Below are 23,748 nucleotides of genomic sequence, written 5' to 3' on the forward strand. Positions count from 1 at the left end.
CCATCATGAGCCATCATGAACGGCATAAACAGGGAGCACAGCAGCAAAATAGAAAACCAGACAGAGCAGAGCAAACATGAATAAAATAACAGGAGGAGCTGGGGTGGGGGTGGGTTGTGAAGTGCCAGCAGAGGAAGCAGGAAGTAGGTTTGACAGGAGCAGCTTAAATAGCCCGCTCTAAAAGCAGTTTTCCAATAGGAGGTGGACACAGGAGTCAGTCGAGACATCAGCTGATCTGCACTGATGATGACAGCTATGTTGTTAGAGCTTGACGTCGTAACATGCCTGAACTAACGGTATGCTTAATTAAATATTATATAAGTATATTTACAAAAAAAAAGAAAATAAAAAAAGCAACAGCTGCAAAAAAGAGAGGGTAGAAAAGTTTGCACAAGGTTCTGCATGGAGCCCGATGAGTTTGATCACTGTTCCAGGGCTGCCACCCCTCAATACTGACCACAGGCCAATGAGCACTGCATTCTCCACTGGAAGCCACAACACAGTCAGGCGCAGAGTTTCTGCACACCAACAAAATGCAGAGGTTTTGCGTGTGGGGCCAACATGAGGCACTCTGAACAGTGGCACACACTGCTCTGGTGATTCATGTCATGTCATGCACTCCATCACTGGTGACTCTGGGCAGGAGGAAGATTTCAACCCAACAGTGGCAGACTTGAACCACCAGGCATTGGCTGTGACTCTGCATAATCTCGGTAAACCCCAGAACATGGGGCCGTGTCTGTGCAGCGTGCACTAAAGGCAGCATCCTCGTTAGTATAGTGGACAGTATCTCCGCTTGTCACGCGGAAGACCGGGGTTCGATTTCCCGACGGGGAGACTTATGCTACCTACCAGCAGCTTATTCTTTGCCTACAGATACAGGGGCTTCATGCGTCCCGGACTGCTTCCTGGCCAGTGCCTTTTGCCTCTTTTCCCTCCTTTGCTTCCCTTGCTCTCAACTCATATCTAGTTTGCTGCATATGAGTCAAGGCCTGACCTAATCAAATGCCCATTGCATGTACATAAAAAACAAACAAACAAACAAACAAACAACAACAGCAGTAAATATTACATAAGTACATTTACAAAAAAAGAAGAGAAAAAAAAGCAACAGCTGCAAAAAAGAGAGGGTGGAAAAAGCTCTGCACTATGAAAAAAAGACAAAGAAGCTTGCACAAGGTTCTGCATGGAGCCCGATGAGCGCCATGACTGAGCTTTTGCCAAGAGGCAAAGTAAGTGCCAGTGTTTCCACCCGGTTTCGAACCGGGGACCTTTCGCGTGTGAGGCGAACGTGATAACCACAACACTACGGACAGCGGCTTTAAGCTTCCAGGTCTGCTTCCTGGCCAGTGCCTTTTGCCTCTTTTGGCTGCCAATCATGTTCACTGTCCAACATTTGAGTCAAGAGCACTGAAATGCCAATGGTGAACACTATCAGTTGAATTAAACAGTGAAATACCAACAACATTGATGATTAAAGTGATACAAATAACGAAAACCACAACAACAACAAAATAATATTGGCCAGGATGGAGCCTAAACGGTCCAATGACGTCACTGAGTTTTTGCTGAGAGGCAAAGGAAGAGAAGGTGTTTCCGCCCGGTTTCGAACCGGGGACCTTTCGCGTGTTAGGCGAACGTGATAACCACTACACTACGGAAACGGACAACGTGCCGTGCCTTAACAACCCGTCTGCAGAGCTGTGTCCTGAACTTCCGACACGCCAGTTGCTGGAAAAATACCAATGAAGTAGTGGGTTTTCTAGCTGCCCATGACTATCTGCAGAGAATGACAACACTAGCTGGCAGCTACAATGGCGGCATCCTTCCGCACAGGCAAGATTGTGGTTAGAGTGCACTCCAGACCCTTTCAGTGCAAATAGAAGTCAAAGGACAGGGTGTCTTGAGGAAGAGCCCATGGCTTTCTGAGCGCATGTCTTCACCTGCCTTTGGAATAGCCCCGAGACCGCACACCTCAAAAGCAGGTCCCACCGAGATTTGAACTCGGATCGCTGGATTCAGAGTCCAGAGTGCTGACCATTACACCATGGAACCAGGGCAGAGGGCCAACACACAGTCATCAAACGCTCTCTGTATATGCACATGCCAACGCTATGTGCCTTTGTCTTCTTGCGCACAATGGGACACAGGGGACACTAAGAAACAAGAGTGAAACAGACGGCAGCATAGAAAGCAGGCCACACTGGCCGCACACGCAGTTGGGCAGTCAACTGCTTGCTCCGAGCAGCATGTTGACAAAGCAGCAGTCAGATGCCTGACACGCCGTCGTGCTGTCAGTGTGCCTGCATTTGGACTGTCTCAAACTTTGGCTGTACTAGTCTTTGTGGGGCTTGAAATGGTCGTGGAGTAAGGCAGATGCTAATGTCATGCACCAGACAACAGGGCAAGGCAAAGGGAAAAGCACACACTGTCAGAAGTGGGATTCGAACCCACGCCTCCAGGGGAGACTGCGACCTGAGCGCCAGCAGCCGAAGGATAGTCCGGCAAGTGTATTCCAATATTGAAGATTACAGCCAATGGCAGTTTCGCAAATCCAACATCCTCCAACATTCTTGACCAATCACGTTTATCAATTCTTCCCTGAGTCCAACATTTAACCAGTCACGGCGCAGAAATGTTGGATTTTTTTTTTCCTTTGCCCCTCCCCCACGCTTCTCGGAGATTGTGTACACTTGCCGGTCACTGTCAAAGAAAACGGATTGACAAGCTCCCAAATCTCCCTGTACTCTACAAAATGGTAAGTATTTCGTATAAATATAGTGGTGTGTGACAACTTTTAAGAGTTATCTAAATATTTCACCTATTAATACTGTCATAGAGACGTATTTAGCTAACTTTGACGGGGGATTCCCTTTTTCGACTTGCCGGTCTGTGTCGCGAGTAAGCAATAAAACAAGAAAACTGAGCCACTAACATTTCGCTTTTTCATTGTGATTATTTCATTTTAACTTTTAACTAAATTGTACCAAGTTCCACTGTTATGGTCCGGTACAGCGCCGTTATTACACATAGGTAAATAAAAGGTAGGCTAACTGAAAACACAGTGCCGAACACAACAATGGCGGCTGGGCTGTAAACGTCAAAAGAAACGTCGGGTCCGTCAAAAAAAGTCACTTAATTGACCAAAGACTATAAGAATATATACATAGCGCAAAATCTTGTCATTCATAAGTATTTCACTTAAGTCGATATGAGCTCGGTTTAAGTAACAATGTTATTAATCCACGGACAGCCATTTAAAATTTACCTAGTTAGTTACTATGCAAGACGTTTCTCTCACAATGTTTGTTAACCAGCAAAATGTCGCGTTTCCTATAATAGTATTGTAATAATTATATCAAGTCTATTATTTCATGCACTTTAAATTGAAGCAATGGCTAATATGACATGTTTCTTTTTCTTTTTCATTCTTCTGTTACACTATTGCACAGAGCCAACATATCTGATTTACAGTTAATGTCATATTAATATAGTATTAATATCAAAACTCTCCTTAAATAAAGGCAACCAAAAAGACAAAGTCCCACAAGGCAATGTCTGACTCAGAGTGGATGTCCCGCCTGAGGAGGTTTGCCAACACAGGAACCTGGCCTGCTGATGAAGGCAACAGACCTGCTCCCAGACAGAAGAAGTGGTATGAGCTGTATCAGAGGGTGAGAGTTGATTGATTTTGGATTTTACCATGTAATCTTACTGTACCATTCACTAATATTTGCTTCAAACAAAGGATAAGGTTCAACTTTTATAGAATTAACTGAAATGAGCATTTTTTTTAACCATTTTTTAAGTAGCTGGAAAATAATGATGACTATAACATTTTTAACCAAATGTTTCTCTTTATTTTTAGATTGAGAAATGCCCAATGCAGACTCATGGCCAAATGTCTTTGTTTGGGCAGGAGAGGAAGTGCCTGTGTGGATTTCATGTGCAGAAGGTAAAACTACAAGGAGACGGTGTTTTTACTAATCAGTACACCACATAAAGCTGTGTCTACTCTGTTTAACAGCCGACCACATCGAGTGTTGCTCCCCGTTCACTCTGTGAACACAAACTACAGCAGACAGCAGCAGGCCGTCCGGCCCAGGGGGCAGCAGGAGGTTCAGCCCAGGGGGCAGCAGGAGATTCGGCTCAGGGGGAAGCTGTAAGTCCTCCTGTTAGAGGCTCTGTTGGCCAGCAGACTCTAGCAGCAAGTCTGATGGAGAGGGCTGTAGGACAACAGAGTTCTCCAGCAGGACCAAGTCTGGAGGGCCAAAAGAAGCGGCCTTATTTGACTTTGGCAATGGTAAACAGACAAATAATCATACTCATAAACTGACCATGGCTGTGACAACTGTTTTGTACCTTAATGTATATTGACAATTGTATCCCTAGTACAGCTCTAACAAAGCCCTTTGCTTCTTTGCCTTTCAGTTTACTAAGTCAAGATTTGGTGGTGCCCAGTCTGCTGCTGCCAAGCCAAATCTGAGCCTGGCCAGAAGAGTAACCAAGGTAAATAGAGATTATGTAGTAACCTATAAGCTTGAGTCATTTTTTTGGTAAATAACTATAACTGACTGCTCTACAGACCCAAGCCACAGTCACAGACCCCACTGAGGAAAGTACCAGCTCTCCTTCAAGTGTTCCCGTCCCAGTGAGTACTTTTTAAAAAACTACTCTTTTTGTAGAAGCATTTTTACAAATACTTTCTGAAGACATTACGCATAAACAATAATACATTTAAATTCCCTCGTTAACAAAATTAGATTTTAAAGTTGTAACAATACTATGGTAGTGTTTTATCTGAGTATTAGTTTAAGATTATATTCTCAAAGTCTATCACTGATGTGAGTCCTATTCCTGCTGTTTCTTAAGGCTCCAGCTTCTCATGCAGTTGATCGAGAGTCAGTGCCTGTCCCCAGTCCAGCAGCAGAAGTTGCCACAGTGTCTGTAAGTATTTAACATGTCACTTCATAGTGCGCAGAAGCTCGCAAGTCTTTAAGGTTACTATTAAGTATTTTTGTCGTTGTTTTTTTATATTACAGACTGCTGCTGACTCTGGGACAGGAGCACTGACTTCAACAGCTCACCTGCCCCGCTTGTGGTCAGAGGGTTTGCCACCTGAAGACCACAAATGGATTGAAAAATTCCTCTTGAAGTTGGGGCCCAAGGGGAAACTTCAGCTTCAAGACCATCTGAAGCTCTGGTACTTTCCTCCTCAGCCGAGCAACCTGTACAACCAGGCTCCAGCACCAGACCGTTTTTTCGCCCACCCACTCTTTGTATGGATGCCATACAAATTGTGGAAGGTGAAGGTGGTCTGCCCTAATGCAGCCTGTGAGCAGCACCAGCTCACAGGGGCAGGGCTGCACAAGAGGGCACGGCGGGTCCTTGACGTGGACAGGACCTACAATATGGTGACGGAAACCCTGACCTGCACCAAATGTAGAGCCAGCCACGTTTCTTGGAGTCAGACTGTCCTCAGGCAGCTGGACTTGGCTCACAGGTCTGAATTCAGGGTCATCCTTACTCAGAAGTAAGTAATTTCTTTTTTTCTCTCTTGCCTTGACAATAGAAATAAAAAAAAAATCTAACTAATTTATCTGTCTTTGACTCAGATACGCCTGTGACATCCGTGTGATCCGGCTTCTACGGGAGAGAGGTCTGGGTAACAGTCCAACACGGGTTTTAAAGCAGCTGAAAGAAAACCACTCAGAGGAGTGGCTTCATCGTGTTGCACGGTACACCACTGAGTGTGTTGACTTTCAGCAGCGCCCCGGACTGCTGCCCATGACTTTTCCTGAGCCCCCTGAGCCTGCTGTGGTGCCTAGCTGTAAGTGGCTCCTCTCCGTGTACAGTCAGGACATCTTGACAAGGCTCGAGGACATCAAAGCCCGGATCACATCCATCTACGGCACAATTCTGAAGATGGACTCAACAAAAAAGGTTTATATCTTTTCTCCTTCATTAATACAGGAAACTTATATTATTAACTAGTCCCATTAAATCAAGAGTCCTGAAAATAATCACAAAGGGCCTTTTAATTTTTTGTACTTTAGATCGTCAAGAAGCTGGCAGGCACAGCTAAAGGGACCGCTCTCTGGCTCACCTCTGTGGGAAACGAGTATGGTCAGATCCTGATCAGTGTTCTGACCGCTCAGGAGGGAGCAGGCCTGGACATGATGGCAGCAGACCTGGTGAAGCGGTACCAGCAGGCTGGTGTTGATCCCCCTGTTGCCTTGTATGTGGACTGCGACTGCTGCTCCAGTACAGGGGAGACCAGGCTGAAGACCAGGTTCAGTGGATGGCAGGACCTCATCATTCGTCTTGACATCTGGCACTTCATGCGCCGACTTGCCCTGGGGTGCGTGACAGATGCTCATCAGTTGTACCCAATCTTTATGTCACGCCTGTCAGCGTGCATATTTGAGTGGGATGCAGCTGATTTAGCTTTGTTGCGTGAAGCGAAGAAACAACAGCTTCAATCCCAGGGCTTGCCAGTCACTGATGCTGACATCAGCAGAAACCTGTCCAGGGAGGAGCTGGCTCTACACTGTCGGCGGAGAACCCGGGGTGAAGTGGCCACCACCCAGCTGCTGGAGGAGCTGCTGCTGGGGCTCATGGGGACCAGCGGTAATGACTCCCTTGGAGTTCCCCTGTTTGACATGGAGAGGATGGAGCACATCTGGAATGTCCAAAAGAAGCATGTCAAGTGCATCCAGGACCCACCAGGTGTGGCTCTCTACATCAAAACAGGAGAGCTCACAAAGGGAGGTGTGCAGCTACCCACCTACAGGTGTGCAAGGGGCTCTACATCTTTAGAGTCCTTTCATTTACACCTCAACCGCTTCATCCCAGGTTTGTGTTTGTGTTATAGTTATGTTAATGTGTCACAAAGTCCAAGAATAAAAATATATTTAAAGTTATGTACTAATGTATCATGTCCTTGATCACCAATTTTACCTACTTACCTGTTTATCCCCAGGAACCAGTGCCAACAGCCTGAATTTCCAGGTTTACCTGCTGGAAGGACTCCACAGGTGGAACCAGGACCGTGGCACTGCTGCTCTGTCAACTGAGCCATCTCCTTTCCGCAGCTACTCGGGTGACCTGCTTCACTCTGTGAACACAAACTTCGAGAAGCTGTTCGGCAGGAAGTTGGTCCCAGAGTTCTGCCCACCTACACCTTACACTGGTTAGCATTACTGAAACCCACTTGACGTACAACTGAGATGAAAAAAAAATCATTCAAACAGTTTTCCTAATCATCCATTTGCCTCTGATGTTTCAGGAGAGCTCATAGGCCTGCAGTATCTGTTCCGGCAGACTGGTCAGGCACTGCAGGATATGCATCCTGATTCTGAGGAGACTGCTCAGCTGATTGAGGAGCATAATGTGGAGGAAGATGAAGAGGAGGATGAGGGCTTTGCTGAGGCAGCAGAGGACCCAACAGTGGCAAACCTGGAGGAGCCTCACACCCCTGCCCCTCTGACAACTGGCCCCTCCCTGTCCACAGCTCCCAGCACGACAGCTCTTTGCAGTTCCTCAACTCCATCATCATCGGGCACCTCCTTCACTCAGGCTCCGAGCACATTAACCATTGCTCCTGGTAAGGCTGAAAAGAAATCTCGGTTTTATATAGGTAGTAGTATGACCAGGTGCAGTGCAATGAAAATGGGAATTGTAATTCAGTCACAATAATCCCCCAGCTCTAATTCTGCAAGTCATTTTGTAGTTTTTTATATGTGTAGTAATATGGTGTTTTTTTCCCTATTGTGCATCACTAGCTCCTTGCTCGTCTGCAGTGGCCTCTGCTCCTTCCACTCTGCCTTCAACTTCATCCTCTGAGGCTGGCGTTGACGTGCAGGCTCATGATGAAGACATGGTAAGTGTTAACAATAAATATGCACTTGCATTACTGCACAAAAGTTTGATCACTTGCACTTTACTTTTTGCAATCACAAACAGTTTTTATCCATTTCACAAACTTAAAATGAATCAGATGATTTTCAAAGAATGATCCACTTTTTTGCAACTGTCAGTCCTCTGCATGAACTCCTAATATGGCTGCTAATCTAAGTTAATCATTTTATAAGACTAATTGATTACAAAACACTTTTGAAACTGTGTGGCACAGCCTAAAATAGTTTTACTAATAAAGGAACACAAAGGGAGCATGGCAATCTTTAGGTTGAAGTTTCAGCACTTGTTTTGGGTTAACAGGCTCAAAATGGCAAGGAAAAATAAGCTGTCTTTAGAGGCCTGTAAGTTTATTGTTGTGTTAAAAAAGTACAGCTATTTATTGCTAGAAATCATGAGACAGAACCTTTAAATCTCTTAGGAATTGGTTAACTACTCCCTTCAGAGAGCAGCACAAATTGACTTGAACAGAGACAGATATAGGAGAGGGAATCCTCGATGCACAACTGTGTAAAACAAATATCTAAAGAGTGCGTAGTTTAATACAAATAGGCCTTACAGGCCCTCAAACGGTGGTTGAGCAGTAGTATGTTTTTTCTATTTAATAAGGAACATCAGAAATGTGTCAAAAAAAGGTCAACGTGATTCAAGGATTTACATTAACATACTTTCAAATATGTTTCATATCTTCACAGGCTGTGGATGAGCAAAATGTGCCTGGCTACCAGCATGTAGACAGACTTGCTGAGTTTTTGGTGGAACTGCGGAGTCAGACGTCTTTGTGTCTCACCAACCAGCAGGCCAGCACCATCAAAGCACTGTGGGAAAGCCTGGATGAGCACGACAAGCGGCGGGTCATATACGCAGCTCGACATCAGGAGAGACTCTTGAGTGGGCGGTTTCGAACACCGAAGAAGCCCACAACTACGCCTGGTGTTGAGAGCACCACCCGCTGCATGTTAGGAGCAAGTAGCTCACCTGCACAGTGGCCGGACTGCTGTCGGTTGGTGGAGAACATTTTTATAAGACTCTGCAACCTCCACCCAGGCCCAGTGAGAAGAGGGAAGAGGGCAGACTCAAGGTGGTCCCTTATCTTGAGGGATTACCACAAGATAAGGCAGCTGGTCCTAGGGAACTCGCTAGTGATGCAGCAAACTGAGATCCAACTGGTGGAGGTAAACCAGAACACCCTGATACAGTGGCACAATAACAGGCAGAAAAAACAGGAGCTGTCTGTGCTGCTTCAGGGTACCACCTTACCTCCAGCCGTCTCAGCTTCTGCGGAGCCTCTTCAGGATGCCAGAGTGCTACCTGCTCACCCTGTACCAGCACAGCAGGAGCATCAGTACTGGTTGCCTGAGAGCACAGCTGGCCAGGCACATCAGAGGCAGAGAGCTCCCAGTCAGGTCCAGCGCAACATCCTGCCTAAACCAACAGGCAAGAGGCCTTTGTTTGTCAGCCCCCCTGCACCAGGACCCTTGCTGACCACACAGCTTGTTGCGCCTGCAGGACAAAATGTGGGACTGGTACCAGTTGTCTTGGCAGTTTTACCGGGTACCAGTCCACAGACAGGAGCACCTACCAGCAGCACCATGGAAGGAGTGACTCCTAAAAGGCCGTACCAGCGGACAGTGGAGGCAAACACTTGCAAAAAGTGTGGTCAGTTCCGCACTGCTGACACTGGACACAGCCAGTACTATGGCAAAGTGTACTGTCCTTCCTTTGAAACGAAAACCAAGAAGCAGTGGTTGGAGGAAATGAGGAAGGCAGTACCCAAAAAATAATTTCAAAAATTATTTGTAGTGTAAATATTGTACATATTTTTGCAGTGTAAATATTGTATATATTTTTGTAGTGTTAATATTGTATATATTTTTGTATTGTAAATATTGTATATATTTTGTAGAGTTTCATATTGTAAGTTATTGTAAAGTATGAGTGTTGTTAGTTTTATTTTAGTATTAGTGTTGTGAATAAAATAGCATAGCTGTTGTGTATATGTGTGTGTAAAATGTGTTGCATTCAGATTTTTTTATTACCATAGTTTATTATCATAGAGGTGTTGTGTTTGTTCTTTTTTACGTACTCTGTAATAAGTTGTTTCTCATTCTCTTCCCTGTGAATAAACAAAGCTCGAGCTAAAAGTGTATCTTTATTCAACACTGGTAAACACACACACACACACAAAAAAAACATACCCATTGATTTTAACAACAGTCAACAACTGTAATAAAGAGTGTTATTTGTCAATGTTGCAATATCTATAAGATAATGATCTTTGATACAGAAAAAGAATTATGCTAGAAAGAGGGGTTATTTAGTATCGTATAAAAAGTGGTTTGCAGTAGACATCAGATAAACTCCTGAAGATCTCAGGTTGAGGAGCTGCTCTTCAGGTCATATGGTGGGCTTAAGGCAGCTTCTTTTCCTATAGAAAAAGGAAGAAGTAAACAACGATTATTTCCCATGATAAAAATATTTAAAAAATTATTTTAACGTTATTAAAATGCATTATTATCATTTCAACATATGCATTTTCAAAAACCTACCATAAAGTGCGGGACATAATAAAGCAATCAGTTAGGAGCACGCTTGACCGCCATTAACCCTAATTTTAAAACTGGGGAATCCTTTTGTGTTGACCCGGAAGTGAAGTCCATATATGGGTATGTGCGTCACACGGCAAAAAGTGTAGCGTCAAGTTATCCGTTTATGAAGTTCGTCGGTTCGTGTCCCGTGCGCTACTTGTTCAAATATCTAAAGTTTTAAATCACCTTCTGTAAGCATTGAAAACACTCTTTTAAAAGTTAAATTGCTGAAAAACCTCGGATTTTTTCGTTTTCTTTCTCTTTTTCTTCTTTTCCTCTTTTTTCTTCCCTTTTTCCTTCTTCCCCCTCCTCCCCCCTCCTCCCCCCTCCTCCCCCCTTCTCCCCCTTCTTTGACGGACGAATGTTCCCCAGCTTGAGCGCAGCGCCTTAGACCGCTCGGCCATCCTGACTAGATGAGCGGCCCCGGTGGCCAGGCCCACCAGGCCTGCCTCGGCACGGCAAAACAGTCCTGAGCAAGCTTTTGAGGAAATCAAGTGCCAAACAGCTCCCGCTCCAAAGCAGATGGGGAGCTGATTGAAGCGCTCCGTTGCTGTTCCAAGACTTGGCTTTTGGAGTCAACCTCAATCCTGAGAAGGAAGAGGATCTAGCAAGGCTGTGAGTTCAAGTGAAGACAAACACTCACAACTGACTTACTGAACGGCAGACTGGTCCCATGGTGTAACGGTTAGCACTCTGGACTTTGAATCCAGTGATCCGAGTTCAAATCTCGGTGGGACCTTTGAGCAGAAGGGACCACGCTGGGTCTTGCTAGCCGTGTGTCAAAGCCACCCCAAGCCCACCCCGAGTGACAGTGGCAATCTCATGGCCTCTTTGTCGAACACTGAACAAAGACTTGTAAACTGCTGTGGAGAACTTCTTCAAACTTGGTTGAGAGTGGCTTATGCTGTTGCTGCAGTTTGATCACTGTTCCAGGGCTGCCACCCCTCAATACTGACCACAGGCCAATGAGCACTGCATTCTCCACTGGAAGCCACAACACAGTCAGGCGCAGAGTTTCTGCACACCAACAAAATGCAGAGGTTTTGCGTGTGGGGCCAACATGAGGCACTCTGAACAGTGGCACACACTGCTCTGGTGATTCACGTCATGTCATGCACTCCATCACTGGTGACTCTGGGCAGGAGGAAGATTTCAACCCCAACAGTGGCAGACTTGAACCACCAGGCATTGGCTGTGACTCTGCATAATCTGGGTAAACCCCAGAACATGGGGCCGTGTCTGTGCAGCGTGCACTAAAGGCAGCATCCTCGTTAGTATAGTGGACAGTATCTCCGCCTGTCACGCGGAAGACCGGGGTTCGATTCCCCGACGGGGAGACTTATGCTACCTACCAGCAGCTTATTCTTTGCCTACAGATACAGGGGCTTCATGCGTCCCGGACTGCTTCCTGGCCAGTGCCTTTTGCCTCTTTTCCCTCCTTTGCTTCCCTTGCTCTCAACTCATATCTAGGTTGCTGCATATGAGTAAAGGCCTGACCTAATGAAATGCCCATTGCATGTACATAAAAAACAAACAGACATAAAACAACAGCAGTAAATGCTATATAAGTGCATTTACAAAAAAAAGGAGAGAAAAAAAGAAGAAGCAACAGCTGCAAAAAAGAGAGGGTGGAAAAAGCTCTGCACTGTGAAAATAAGACAAAGAAGCTCGCACAAGGTTCTGCATGGAGCCCGATGAGCGCCATGACTGAGCTTTTGTCGAGAGGCAAAGTAAGTGCCAGTGTTTCCGCCCGGTTTCGAACCGGGGACCTTTCGCGTGTGAGGCGAATGTGATAACCACTACACTACGGAAACTGACCACGAAAGCTCTGCGGGGCATGCCCCGCCTAAGCGACCTCTCTACAGAACCGTCTGGGGGAGCTGTCCACAGAACCGTCTGCAGACCTGTCTACAAAACTGTCTGCAGACCTGTCTACGGAACCGTACGCAGACCTGTCTACCAAACTAGCGACATACCAGTTGCTGGAGAAAATATCAATGAGGCAGTGGGTAGTCGGGGGTCCATAGGATTAGCCCTGGGACCTTACACCTGTCAAGCGCAAGACTCGGGATCAATTCACCAATGGGGGGACTTGTGCTTCCCACCGGCAGCTAATTCTTTGCCCACAGATACAGAGGCTTTAAGCTTCCAGGTCTGCTTCCTGGCCAGTGCCAGGGTCCAATGACTTCACTGAGTTTTTGCTGAGAGGCAAAGGAAGAGAAGGTGTTTCCGCCCGGTTTCGAACCGGGGACCTTTCGCGTGTTAGGCGAACGTGATAACCACTACACTACGGAAACGGACAACGTGCCGTGCCTTAACAACCCGTCTGCAGAGCTGTGTCCTGAACTTCCGACACGCCAGTTGCTGGAAAAATAGCAATGAAGTAGTGGCTTTTCTAGCTGCCCATGACTATCTGCAGAGAATGACAACACTAGCTGGCAGCTACAATGGCGGCATCCTTCCGCACAGGCAAGATTGTGGTTGAAGTGCACTCCAGACCCTTTCAGTGCAAATAGAAGTCAAAGGACAGGGTGTCTTGAGGAAGAGCCCATGGCTTTCTGAGCGCATGTCTTCACCTGCCTTTGGAATAGCCCCGAGACCGCACACCTCAAAAGGAGGTCCCACCGAGATTTGAACTCGGATCGCTGGATTCAGAGTCCAGAGTGCTGACCATTACACCATGGAACCAGGGCAGAGGGCCAACACACAGTCATCAAACGCTCTCTGTATATGCACATGCCAACGCTATGTGCCTTTGTCTTCTTGCGCACAATGGGACACAGGGGACACTAAGAAACAAGAGTGAAACAGACGGCAGCATAGAAAGCAGGCCACACTGGCCGCACACGCAGTTGGGCAGTCAACTGCTTGCTCCGAGCAGCATGTTGACAAAGCAGCAGTCAGATGTCTGACACGCCGTCGTGCTGTCAGTGTGCCTGCATTTAGACTGTCCCCAACTTTGGCTGTACTAGTCTTTGTGGGGCTTGAAATGGTCGTGGAGTAAGGCAGATGCTAATGTCATGCACCAGACAACAGGGCCAGGCAAAGGGAAAAGCACACACTGTCAGAAGTGGGATTCGAACCCACGCCTCCAGGGGAGACTGCGACCTGAACGCAGCGCCTTAGACCGCTCGGCCATCCTGACTAGATGAGCGGTCCTCGTTGGCCAGGCCCACCAGGCCTGCCTCGGCATGGCAAAACAGTCCTGAGCAAGCTTTTGAGGAAATCAAGTGCCAAACAGCTCCCGCTCCAAAGCAGATGGGGAGCTGATTGAAGCGCTCCGTTGCTGTTCCAAGACTTGGCTCTTGGAGTCAACCTCAATCCTGAGAAGGAAGCGGATCTAGCAAGGCTGTGAGTTCAAGTGAGGACAAACACTCACAACTGACTTACTGAACGGCAGACTGGTCCCATGGTGTAACGGTTCGCACTCTGGACTTTGAATCCAGTGATCCAAGTTCAAATCCCCGTGGGACCTTTGAGCAGAAGGGACCACGCTGGGTCTTGCTAGCCGTGTGTCAAAGCCACCCCAAGCCCACCCCGAGTGACAGTGGCAATCTCATGGCCTCTTTGTCGAACACTGAATAAAGACTTGTAAACTGCCGTGGAGAACTTCTTCAAACTTGGTTGAGAGTGGCTTGTGCTGTTGCTGCAGTTTGATCACTGTTCCAGGGCTGCCACCCCTCAATACTGACCACAGGCCAATGAGCACTGCATTCTCCACTGGAAGCCACAACACAGTCAGGCGCAGAGTTTCTGCACACCAACAAAATGCAGAGGTTTTGCGTGTGGGGCCAACATGAGGCACTCTGAACAGTGGCACACACTGCTCTGGTAATTCATGTCATGTCATGCACTCCATCACTGGTGACTCTGGGCAGGAGGAAGATTTCAACCCAACAGTGGCAGACTTGAACCACCAGGCATTGGCTGTGACTCTGCATAATCTCGGTAAACCCCAGAACATGGGGCCGTGTCTGTGCAGCGTGCACTAAAGGCAGCATCCTCGTTAGTATAGTGGACAGTATCTCCGCCTGTCACGCGGAAGACCGGGGTTCGATTCCCCGACGGGGAGACTTATGCTACCTACCAGCAGCTTATTCTTTGCCTACAGATACAGGGGCTTCATGCGTCCCGGACTGCTTCCTGGCCAGTGCCTTTTGCCTCTTTTCCCTCCTTTGCTTCCCTTGCTCTCAACTCAAATCTAGTTTGCTGCATATGAGTAAAGGCCTGACCTAATGAAATGCCCATTGCATGTACATAAAAAACAAACAGACATAAAACAACAGCAGTAAATGTTATATAAGTGCATTTACAAAAAAAGGAGAGAAAAAAAGAAGAAGCAACAGCTGCAAAAAAGAGAGGGTGGAAAAAGCTCTGCACTGTGAAAAAAAAGACAAAGAAGCTCGCACAAGGTTCTGCATGGAGCCCGATGAGCGCCATGACTGAGCTTTTGCCGAGAGGCAAAGTAAGTGCCAGTGTTTCCGCCCGGTTTCGAACCGGGGACCTTTCGCGTGTGAGGCGAACGTGATAACCACTACACTACGGAAACTAAAGCTCTGCGGGGCATGCCCCGCCTAAGCGACCTCTCTACAGAACCGTCTGGGGGAGCTGTCCACAGAACCGTCTGCAGACCTGTCTACAAAACTGTCTGCAGACCTGTCTACGGAACCGTACGCAGACCTGTCTACCAAACTAGCGACATACCAGTTGCTGGAGAAAATATCAATGAGGCAGTGGGTAGTCGGGGGTCCATAGGATTAGCCCTGGGACCTTACACCTGTCAAGCGCAAGACTCGGGATCAATTCACCAATGGGGGGACTTGTGCTTCCCACCGGCAGCTAATTCTTTGCCCACAGATACAGAGGCTTTAAGCTTCCAGGTCTGCTTCCTGGCCAGTGCCAGGGTCCAATGACTTCACTGAGTTTTTGCTGAGAGGCAAAGGAAGAGAAGGTGTTTCCGCCCGGTTTCGAACCGGGGACCTTTCGCGTGTTAGGCGAACCTGATGACCACTACACTACGGAAACGGACAACGTGCCGTGCCTTAACAACCCGTCTGCAGAGCTGTGTCCTGAACTTCCGACACGCCAGTTGCTGGAAAAATAGCAATGAAGTAGTGGCTTTTCTAGCTGCCCATGACTATCTGCAGAGAATGACAACACTAGCTGGCAGCTACAATGGCGGCATCCTTCCGCACAGGCAAGATTGTGGTTGAAGTGCACTCCAGACCCTTTCAGTGCAAATAGAAGTCAAAGGACAGGGTGTCTTGAGGAAGAGCCCATGACTTTCTGAGCGCATGTCTTCACCTGCCTTTGGAATAGCCCCGAGACCGCACACCTCAAAAGCAGGTCCCACCGAGATTTGAACTCGGATCGCTGGATTCAGAGTCCAGAGTGCTGACCATTACACCATGGAACCAGGGCAGAGGGCCAACACACAGTCATCAAACGCTCTCTGTATATGCACATGCCAACGCTATGTGCCTTTGTCTTCTTGCGCACAATGGGACACAGGGGACACTAAGAAACAAGAGTGAAACAGACGGCAGCATAGAAAGCAGGCCACACTGGCTGCACACGCAGTTGGGCAGTCAACTGCTTGCTCCGAGCAGCATGTTGACAAAGCAGCAGTCAGATGCCTGACAAGCCGTCGTGCTGTCAGTGTGCCTGCATTTAGACTGTCCCCAACTTTGGCTGTACTAGTCTTTGTGGGGCTTGAAATGGTCGTGGAGTAAGGCAGATGCTAATGTCATGCACCAGACAACAGGGCCAGGCAAAGGGAAAAGCACACACTGTCAGAAGTGGGATTCGAACCCACGCCTCCAGGGGAGACTGCGACCTGAACGCAGCGCCTTAGACCGCTCGGCCATCCTGACTAGATGAGCGGTCCTCGTTGGCCGGGCCCACCAGGCCTGCCTCGGCACGGCAAAACAGTCCTGAGCAAGCTTTTGAGGAAATCAAGTGCCAAACAGCTCCCGCTCAAAAGCAGATGGAGAGCTGATTGAAGCGCTCCGTTGCTGTTCCAAGACTTGGCTCTTGGAGTCAACCTCAATCCTGAGAAGGAAGAGGATCTAGCAAGGCTGTGAGTTCAAGTGAGGACAAACACTCACAACTGACTTACTGAACGGCAGACTGGTCCCATGGTGTAACGGTTAGCACTCTGGACTTTGAATCCAGTGATCCAAGTTCAAATCCCCATGGGACCTTTGAGCAGAAGGGACCACGCTGGGTCTTGCTAGCCGTGTGTCAAAGCCACCCCAAGCCCACCCCGAGTGACAGTGGCAATCTCATGGCCTCTTTGTCGAACACTGAATAAAGACTTGTAAACTGCCGTGGAGAACTTCTTCAAACTTGGTTGAGAGTGGCTTATGCTGTTGCTGCAGTTTGATCACTGTTCCAGGGCTGCCACCCCTCAATACTGACCACAGGCCAATGAGCACTGCATTCTCCACTGGAAGCCACAACACAGTCAGGAGCAGAGTTTCTGCACACCAACAAAATGCAGAGGTTTTGCGTGTGGGGCCAACATGAGGCACTCTGAACAGTGGCACACACTGCTCTGGTGATTCATGTCATGTCATGCACTCCATCACTGGTGACTCTGGGCAGGAGGAAGATTTCAACCCCAACAGTGGCAGACTTGAACCACCAGGCATTGGCTGTGACTCTGCATAATCTCGGTAAACCCCAGAACATGGGGCCGTGTCTGTGCAGCGTGCACTAAAGGCAGCATCCTCGTTAGTATAGTGGACAGTATCTCCGCCTGTCACGCGGAAGACCGGGGTTCGATTCCCCGACGGGGAGACTTATGCTACCTACCAGCAGCTTATTCTTTGCCTACAGATACAGGGGCTTCATGCGTCCCGGACTGCTTCCTGGCCAGTGCCTTTTGCCTCTTTTCCCTCCTTTGCTTCCCTTGCTCTCAACTCAAATCTAGTTTGCTGCATATGAGTAAAGGCCTGACCTAATGAAATGCCCATTGCATGTACATAAAAAACAAACAGACATAAAACAACAGCAGTAAATGTTATATAAGTGCATTTACAAAAAAAGGAGAGAAAAAAAGAAGAAGCAACAGCTGCAAAAAAGAGAGGGTGGAAAAAGCTCTGCACTGTGAAAAAAAAGACAAAGAAGCTCGCACAAGGTTCTGCATGGAGCCCGATGAGCGCCATGACTGAGCTTTTGCCGAGAGGCAAAGTAAGTGCCAGTGTTTCCGCCCGGTTTCGAACCGGGGACCTTTCGCGTGTGAGGCGAACGTGATAACCACTACACTACGGAAACTAAAGCTCTGCGGGGCATGCCCCGCCTAAGCGACCTCTCTACAGAACCGTCTGGGGGAGCTGTCCACAGAACCGTCTGCAGACCTGTCTACAAAACTGTCTGCAGACCTGTCTACGGAACCGTACGCAGACCTGTCTACCAAACTAGCGACATACCAGTTGCTGGAGAAAATATCAATGAGGCAGTGGGTAGTCGGGGGTCCATAGGATTAGCCCTGGGACCTTACACCTGTCAAGCGCAAGACTCGGGATCAATTCACCAATGGGGGGACTTGTGCTTCCCACCGGCAGCTAATTCTTTGCCCACAGATACAGAGGCTTTAAGCTTCCAGGTCTGCTTCCTGGCCAGTGCCAGGGTCCAATGACTTCACTGAGTTTTTGCTGAGAGGCAAAGGAAGAGAAGGTGTTTCCGCCCGGTTTCGAACCGGGGACCTTTCGCGTGTTAGGCGAACCTGATGACCACTACACTACGGAAACGGACAACGTGCCGTGCCTTAACAACCCGTCTGCAGAGCTGTGTCCTGAACTTCCGACACGCCAGTTGCTGGAAAAATAGCAATGAAGTAGTGGCTTTTCTAGCTGCCCATGACTATCTGCAGAGAATGACAACACTAGCTGGCAGCTACAATGGCGGCATCCTTCCGCACAGGCAAGATTGTGGTTGAAGTGCACTCCAGACCCTTTCAGTGCAAATAGAAGTCAAAGGACAGGGTGTCTTGAGGAAGAGCCCATGACTTTCTGAGCGCATGTCTTCACCTGCCTTTGGAATAGCCCCGAGACCGCACACCTCAAAAGCAGGTCCCACCGAGATTTGAACTCGGATCGCTGGATTCAGAGTCCAGAGTGCTGACCATTACACCATGGAACCAGGGCAGAGGGCCAACACACAGTCATCAAACGCTCTCTGTATATGCACATGCCAACGCTATGTGCCTTTGTCTTCTTGCGCACAATGGGACACAGGGGACACTAAGAAACAAGAGTGAAACAGACGGCAGCATAGAAAGCAGGCCACACTGGCTGCACACGCAGTTGGGCAGTCAACTGCTTGCTCCGAGCAGCATGTTGACAAAGCAGCAGTCAGATGCCTGACAAGCCGTCGTGCTGTCAGTGTGCCTGCATTTAGACTGTCCCCAACTTTGGCTGTACTAGTCTTTGTGGGGCTTGAAATGGTCGTGGAGTAAGGCAGATGCTAATGTCATGCACCAGACAACAGGGCCAGGCAAAGGGAAAAGCACACACTGTCAGAAGTGGGATTCGAACCCACGCCTCCAGGGGAGACTGCGACCTGAACGCAGCGCCTTAGACCGCTCGGCCATCCTGACTAGATGAGCGGTCCTCGTTGGCCGGGCCCACCAGGCCTGCCTCGGCACGGCAAAACAGTCCTGAGCAAGCTTTTGAGGAAATCAAGTGCCAAACAGCTCCCGCTCAAAAGCAGATGGAGAGCTGATTGAAGCGCTCCGTTGCTGTTCCAAGACTTGGCTCTTGGAGTCAACCTCAATCCTGAGAAGGAAGAGGATCTAGCAAGGCTGTGAGTTCAAGTGAGGACAAACACTCACAACTGACTTACTGAACGGCAGACTGGTCCCATGGTGTAACGGTTAGCACTCTGGACTTTGAATCCAGTGATCCAAGTTCAAATCCCCATGGGACCTTTGAGCAGAAGGGACCACGCTGGGTCTTGCTAGCCGTGTGTCAAAGCCACCCCAAGCCCACCCCGAGTGACAGTGGCAATCTCATGGCCTCTTTGTCGAACACTGAATAAAGACTTGTAAACTGCCGTGGAGAACTTCTTCAAACTTGGTTGAGAGTGGCTTATGCTGTTGCTGCAGTTTGATCACTGTTCCAGGGCTGCCACCCCTCAATACTGACCACAGGCCAATGAGCACTGCATTCTCCACTGGAAGCCACAACACAGTCAGGAGCAGAGTTTCTGCACACCAACAAAATGCAGAGGTTTTGCGTGTGGGGCCAACATGAGGCACTCTGAACAGTGGCACACACTGCTCTGGTGATTCATGTCATGTCATGCACTCCATCACTGGTGACTCTGGGCAGGAGGAAGATTTCAACCCCAACAGTGGCAGACTTGAACCACCAGGCATTGGCTGTGACTCTGCATAATCTCGGTAAACCCCAGAACATGGGGCCGTGTCTGTGCAGCGTGCACTAAAGGCAGCATCCTCGTTAGTATAGTGGACAGTATCTCCGCCTGTCACGCGGAAGACCGGGGTTCGATTCCCCGACGGGGAGACTTATGCTACCTACCAGCAGCTTATTCTTTGCCTACAGATACAGGGGCTTCATGCGTCCCGGACTGCTTCCTGGCCAGTGCCTTTTGCCTCTTTTCCCTCCTTTGCTTCCCTTGCTCTCAACTCAAATCTAGTTTGCTGCATATGAGTAAAGGCCTGACCTAATGAAATGCCCATTGCATGTACATAAAAAACAAACAGACATAAAACAACAGCAGTAAATGTTATATAAGTGCATTTACAAAAAAAAGGAGAGAAAAAAAAAGAAAAAAAGAAGAAGCAACAGCTGCAAAAAAGAGAGGGTGGAAAAAGCTCTGCACTGTGAAAAAAAAGACAAAGAAGCTCGCACAAGGTTCTGCATGGAGCCCGATGAGCGCCATGACTGAGCTTTTGTCGAGAGGCAAAGTAAGTGCCAGTGTTTCCGCCCGGTTTCGAACCGGGGACCTTTCGCGTGTGAGGCGAACGTGATAACCACTACACTACGGAAACTAAAGCTATGCGGGGCATGCCCCGCCTAAGCGACCTCTCTACAGAACCGTCTGGGGGAGCTGTCCACAGAACCGTCTGCAGACCTGTCTACAAAACTAGCGACATACCAGTTGCTGGAGAAAATATCAATGAGGCAGTGGGTAGTCGGGGGTCCATAGGATTAGCCCTGGGACCTTACACCTGTCAAGCGCAAGACTCGGGATCAATTCACCAATGGGGGGACTTGTGCTTCCCACCGGCAGCTAATTCTTTGCCCACAGATACAGAGGCTTTAAGCTTCCAGGTCTGCTTCCTGGCCAGTGCCAGGGTCCAATGACTTCACTGAGTTTTTGCTGAGAGGCAAAGGAAGAGAAGGTGTTTCTGCCCGGTTTCGAACCGGGGACCTTTCGCGTGTTAGGCGAACGTGATAACCACTACACTACGGAAACGGACAACGTGCCGTGCCTTAACAACCCGTCTGCAGAGCTGTGTCCTGAACTTCCGACACGCCAGTTGCTGGAAAAATAGCAATGAAGTAGTGGCTTTTCTAGCTGCCCATGACTATCTGCAGAGAATGACAACACTAGCTGGCAGCTACAATGGCGGCATCCTTCCGCACAGGCAAGATTGTGGTTGAAGTGCACTCCAGACCCTTTCAGTGCAAATAGAAGTCAAAGGACAGGGTGTCTTGAGGAAGAGCCCATGACTTTCTGAGCGCATGTCTTCACCTGCCTTTGGAATAGCCCCGAGACCGCACACCTCAAAAGCAGGTCCCACCGAGATTTGAACTCGGATCGCTGGATTCAGAGTCCAGAGTGCTGACCATTACACCATGGAACCAGGGCAGAGGGCCAACACACAGTCATCAAACGCTCTCTGTATATGCACATGCCAATGCTATGTGCCTTTGTCTTCTTGCGCACAATGGGACACAGGGGACACTAAGAAACAAGAGTGAAACAGACGGCAGCATAGAAAGCAGGCCACACTGGCCGCACACGCAGTTGGGCAGTCAACTGCTTGCTCCGAGCAGCATGTTGACAAAGCAGCAGTCAGATGCCTGACACGCCGTCGTGCTGTCAGTGTGCCTGCATTTAGACTGTCCCCAACTTTGGCTGTACTAGTCTTTGTGGGGCTTGAAATGGTCGTGGAGTAAGGCAGATGCTAATGTCATGCACCAGACAACAGGGCCAGGCAAAGGGAAAAGCACACACTGTCAGAAGTGGGATTCGAACCCACGCCTCCAGGGGAGACTGCGACCTGAACGCAGCGCCTTAGACCGCTCGGCCATCCTGACTAGATGAGCAGTCCTCGTTGGCCGGGCCCACCAGGCCTGCCTCGGCACGGCAAAACAGTCCTGAGCAAGCTTTTGAGGAAATCAAGTGCCAAACAGCTCCCGCTCAAAAGCAGATGGAGAGCTGATTGAAGCGCTCCGTTGCTGTTCCAAGACTTGGCTCTTGGAGTCAACCTCAATCCTGAGAAGGAAGAGGATCTAGCAAGGCTGTGAGTTCAAGTGAAGACAAACACTCACAACTGACTTACTGAACGGCAGACTGGTCCCATGGTGTAACGGTTAGCACTCTGGACTTTGAATCCAGTGATCCGAGTTCAAATCTCGGTGGGACCTTTGAGCAGAAGGGACCACGCTGGGTCTTGCTAGCCGTGTGTCAAAGCCACCCCAAGCCCACCCCCAGTGACAGTGGCAATCTCATGGCCTCTTTGTCGAACACTGAATAAAGACTTGTAAACTGCCGTGGAGAACTTCTTCAAACTTGGTTGAGAGTGGCTTATGCTGTTGCTGCAGTTTGATCACTGTTCCAGGGCTGCCACCCCTCAATACTGACCACAGGCCAATGAGCACTGCATTCTCCACTGGAAGCCACAACACAGTCAGGCGCAGAGTTTCTGCACACCAACAAAATGCAGAGGTTTTGCGTGTGGGGCCAACATGAGGCACTCTGAACAGTGGCACACACTGCTCTGGTGATTCACGTCATGTCATGCACTCCATCACTGGTGACTCTGGGCAGGAGGAAGATTTCAACCCCAACAGTGGCAGACTTGAACCACCAGGCATTGGCTGTGACTCTGCATAATCTCGGTAAACCCCAGAACATGGGGCCGTGTCTGTGCAGCGTGCACTAAAGGCAGCATCCTCGTTAGTATAGTGGACAGTATCTCCGCCTGTCACGCGGAAGACCGGGGTTCGATTCCCCGACGGGGAGACTTATGCTACCTACCAGCAGCTTATTCTTTGCCTACAGATACAGGGGCTTCATGCGTCCCGGACTGCTTCCTGGCCAGTGCCTTTTGCCTCTTTTCCCTCCTTTGCTTCCCTTGCTCTCAACTCAAATCTAGTTTGCTGCATATGAGTAAAGGCCTGACCTAATGAAATGCCCATTGCATGTACATAAAAAACAAACAGACATAAAACAACAGCAGTAAATGTTATATAAGTGCATTTACAAAAAAAAGGAGAGAAAAAAAGAAGAAGCAACAGCTGCAAAAAAGAGAGGGTGGAAAAAGCTCTGCACTGTGAAAAAAAAGACAAAGAAGCTCGCACAAGGTTCTGCATGGAGCCCGATGAGCGCCATGACTGAGCTTTTGTCGAGAGGCAAAGTAAGTGCCAGTGTTTCCGCCCGGTTTCGAACCGGGGACCTTTCGCGTGTGAGGCGAACGTGATAACCACTACACTACGGAAACTAAAGCTATGCGGGGCATGCCCCGCCTAAGCGACCTCTCTACAGAACCGTCTGGGGGAGCTGTCCACAGAACCGTCTGCAGACCTGTCTACAAAACTGTCTGCAGACCTGTCTACGGAACCGTACGCAGACCTGTCTACCAAACTAGCGACATACCAGTTGCTGGAGAAAATATCAATGAGGCAGTGGGTAGTCGGGGGTCCATAGGATTAGCCCTGGGACCTTACACCTGTCAAGCGCAAGACTCGGGATCAATTCACCAATGGGGGGACTTGTGCTTCCCACCGGCAGCTAATTCTTTGCCCACAGATACAGAGGCTTTAAGCTTCCAGGTCTGCTTCCTGGCCAGTGCCAGGGTCCAATGACTTCACTGAGTTTTTGCTGAGAGGCAAAGGAAGAGAAGGTGTTTCCGCCCGGTTTCGAACCGGGGACCTTTCGCGTGTTAGGCGAACGTGATAACCACTACACTACGGAAACGGACAACGTGCTGTGCCTTAACAACCCGTCTGCAGAGCTGTGTCCTGAACTTCCGACACGCCAGTTG

General features: G+C 48.7%; 28 non-coding genes across 28 annotated transcripts; 7 read left to right on the forward strand and 21 right to left on the reverse strand.

Moving 5' to 3' along the window:
- Positions 1-1,243: 1,243 nt before the first annotated feature.
- trnav-cac (transfer RNA valine (anticodon CAC)) lies at positions 1,244-1,317 on the reverse strand. Its single transcript has one exon. It is a non-coding gene; the product is annotated as a tRNA-Val (tRNA).
- A 274-nt stretch (positions 1,318-1,591) lies between these two features.
- On the reverse strand, positions 1,592-1,664 carry trnav-aac (transfer RNA valine (anticodon AAC)). The gene has a single exon. It is a non-coding gene; the product is annotated as a tRNA-Val (tRNA).
- A 319-nt stretch (positions 1,665-1,983) lies between these two features.
- Positions 1,984-2,055, reverse strand: trnaq-cug (transfer RNA glutamine (anticodon CUG)). The gene has a single exon. It is a non-coding gene; the product is annotated as a tRNA-Gln (tRNA).
- Positions 2,056-11,172: 9,117 nt separating this feature from the next.
- trnaq-uug (transfer RNA glutamine (anticodon UUG)) lies at positions 11,173-11,244 on the forward strand. The gene has a single exon. It is a non-coding gene; the product is annotated as a tRNA-Gln (tRNA).
- Positions 11,245-11,770: 526 nt separating this feature from the next.
- trnad-guc (transfer RNA aspartic acid (anticodon GUC)) lies at positions 11,771-11,842 on the forward strand. Its single transcript has one exon. It is a non-coding gene; the product is annotated as a tRNA-Asp (tRNA).
- Positions 11,843-12,246: 404 nt separating this feature from the next.
- trnav-cac (transfer RNA valine (anticodon CAC)) lies at positions 12,247-12,319 on the reverse strand. The gene has a single exon. It is a non-coding gene; the product is annotated as a tRNA-Val (tRNA).
- Positions 12,320-12,729: 410 nt separating this feature from the next.
- On the reverse strand, positions 12,730-12,802 carry trnav-aac (transfer RNA valine (anticodon AAC)). Its single transcript has one exon. It is a non-coding gene; the product is annotated as a tRNA-Val (tRNA).
- A 319-nt stretch (positions 12,803-13,121) lies between these two features.
- Positions 13,122-13,193, reverse strand: trnaq-cug (transfer RNA glutamine (anticodon CUG)). The gene has a single exon. It is a non-coding gene; the product is annotated as a tRNA-Gln (tRNA).
- Positions 13,194-13,567: 374 nt separating this feature from the next.
- On the reverse strand, positions 13,568-13,650 carry trnal-cag (transfer RNA leucine (anticodon CAG)). The gene has a single exon. It is a non-coding gene; the product is annotated as a tRNA-Leu (tRNA).
- Positions 13,651-14,505: 855 nt separating this feature from the next.
- trnad-guc (transfer RNA aspartic acid (anticodon GUC)) lies at positions 14,506-14,577 on the forward strand. Its single transcript has one exon. It is a non-coding gene; the product is annotated as a tRNA-Asp (tRNA).
- A 404-nt stretch (positions 14,578-14,981) lies between these two features.
- trnav-cac (transfer RNA valine (anticodon CAC)) lies at positions 14,982-15,054 on the reverse strand. The gene has a single exon. It is a non-coding gene; the product is annotated as a tRNA-Val (tRNA).
- Positions 15,055-15,457: 403 nt separating this feature from the next.
- trnav-aac (transfer RNA valine (anticodon AAC)) lies at positions 15,458-15,530 on the reverse strand. Its single transcript has one exon. It is a non-coding gene; the product is annotated as a tRNA-Val (tRNA).
- A 319-nt stretch (positions 15,531-15,849) lies between these two features.
- trnaq-cug (transfer RNA glutamine (anticodon CUG)) lies at positions 15,850-15,921 on the reverse strand. The gene has a single exon. It is a non-coding gene; the product is annotated as a tRNA-Gln (tRNA).
- Positions 15,922-16,295: 374 nt separating this feature from the next.
- Positions 16,296-16,378, reverse strand: trnal-cag (transfer RNA leucine (anticodon CAG)). The gene has a single exon. It is a non-coding gene; the product is annotated as a tRNA-Leu (tRNA).
- Positions 16,379-17,234: 856 nt separating this feature from the next.
- Positions 17,235-17,306, forward strand: trnad-guc (transfer RNA aspartic acid (anticodon GUC)). Its single transcript has one exon. It is a non-coding gene; the product is annotated as a tRNA-Asp (tRNA).
- Positions 17,307-17,710: 404 nt separating this feature from the next.
- trnav-cac (transfer RNA valine (anticodon CAC)) lies at positions 17,711-17,783 on the reverse strand. Its single transcript has one exon. It is a non-coding gene; the product is annotated as a tRNA-Val (tRNA).
- A 403-nt stretch (positions 17,784-18,186) lies between these two features.
- Positions 18,187-18,259, reverse strand: trnav-aac (transfer RNA valine (anticodon AAC)). The gene has a single exon. It is a non-coding gene; the product is annotated as a tRNA-Val (tRNA).
- A 319-nt stretch (positions 18,260-18,578) lies between these two features.
- Positions 18,579-18,650, reverse strand: trnaq-cug (transfer RNA glutamine (anticodon CUG)). The gene has a single exon. It is a non-coding gene; the product is annotated as a tRNA-Gln (tRNA).
- A 374-nt stretch (positions 18,651-19,024) lies between these two features.
- Positions 19,025-19,107, reverse strand: trnal-cag (transfer RNA leucine (anticodon CAG)). Its single transcript has one exon. It is a non-coding gene; the product is annotated as a tRNA-Leu (tRNA).
- Positions 19,108-19,963: 856 nt separating this feature from the next.
- On the forward strand, positions 19,964-20,035 carry trnad-guc (transfer RNA aspartic acid (anticodon GUC)). Its single transcript has one exon. It is a non-coding gene; the product is annotated as a tRNA-Asp (tRNA).
- A 415-nt stretch (positions 20,036-20,450) lies between these two features.
- Positions 20,451-20,523, reverse strand: trnav-cac (transfer RNA valine (anticodon CAC)). Its single transcript has one exon. It is a non-coding gene; the product is annotated as a tRNA-Val (tRNA).
- A 355-nt stretch (positions 20,524-20,878) lies between these two features.
- On the reverse strand, positions 20,879-20,951 carry trnav-aac (transfer RNA valine (anticodon AAC)). Its single transcript has one exon. It is a non-coding gene; the product is annotated as a tRNA-Val (tRNA).
- Positions 20,952-21,270: 319 nt separating this feature from the next.
- On the reverse strand, positions 21,271-21,342 carry trnaq-cug (transfer RNA glutamine (anticodon CUG)). Its single transcript has one exon. It is a non-coding gene; the product is annotated as a tRNA-Gln (tRNA).
- A 374-nt stretch (positions 21,343-21,716) lies between these two features.
- trnal-cag (transfer RNA leucine (anticodon CAG)) lies at positions 21,717-21,799 on the reverse strand. Its single transcript has one exon. It is a non-coding gene; the product is annotated as a tRNA-Leu (tRNA).
- Positions 21,800-22,057: 258 nt separating this feature from the next.
- Positions 22,058-22,129, forward strand: trnaq-uug (transfer RNA glutamine (anticodon UUG)). Its single transcript has one exon. It is a non-coding gene; the product is annotated as a tRNA-Gln (tRNA).
- A 526-nt stretch (positions 22,130-22,655) lies between these two features.
- On the forward strand, positions 22,656-22,727 carry trnad-guc (transfer RNA aspartic acid (anticodon GUC)). Its single transcript has one exon. It is a non-coding gene; the product is annotated as a tRNA-Asp (tRNA).
- A 405-nt stretch (positions 22,728-23,132) lies between these two features.
- On the reverse strand, positions 23,133-23,205 carry trnav-cac (transfer RNA valine (anticodon CAC)). Its single transcript has one exon. It is a non-coding gene; the product is annotated as a tRNA-Val (tRNA).
- Positions 23,206-23,608: 403 nt separating this feature from the next.
- Positions 23,609-23,681, reverse strand: trnav-aac (transfer RNA valine (anticodon AAC)). Its single transcript has one exon. It is a non-coding gene; the product is annotated as a tRNA-Val (tRNA).
- Positions 23,682-23,748: the final 67 nt, after the last annotated feature.

The sequence above is a fragment of the Halichoeres trimaculatus genome, unplaced genomic scaffold (assembly GCF_033239565.1).
Source record: "Halichoeres trimaculatus isolate MK-OKI-2021-1 unplaced genomic scaffold, fHalTri1.1 fHalTri1_scaffold_3, whole genome shotgun sequence".
NCBI lineage: Eukaryota > Metazoa > Chordata > Actinopteri > Labriformes > Labridae > Halichoeres > Halichoeres trimaculatus.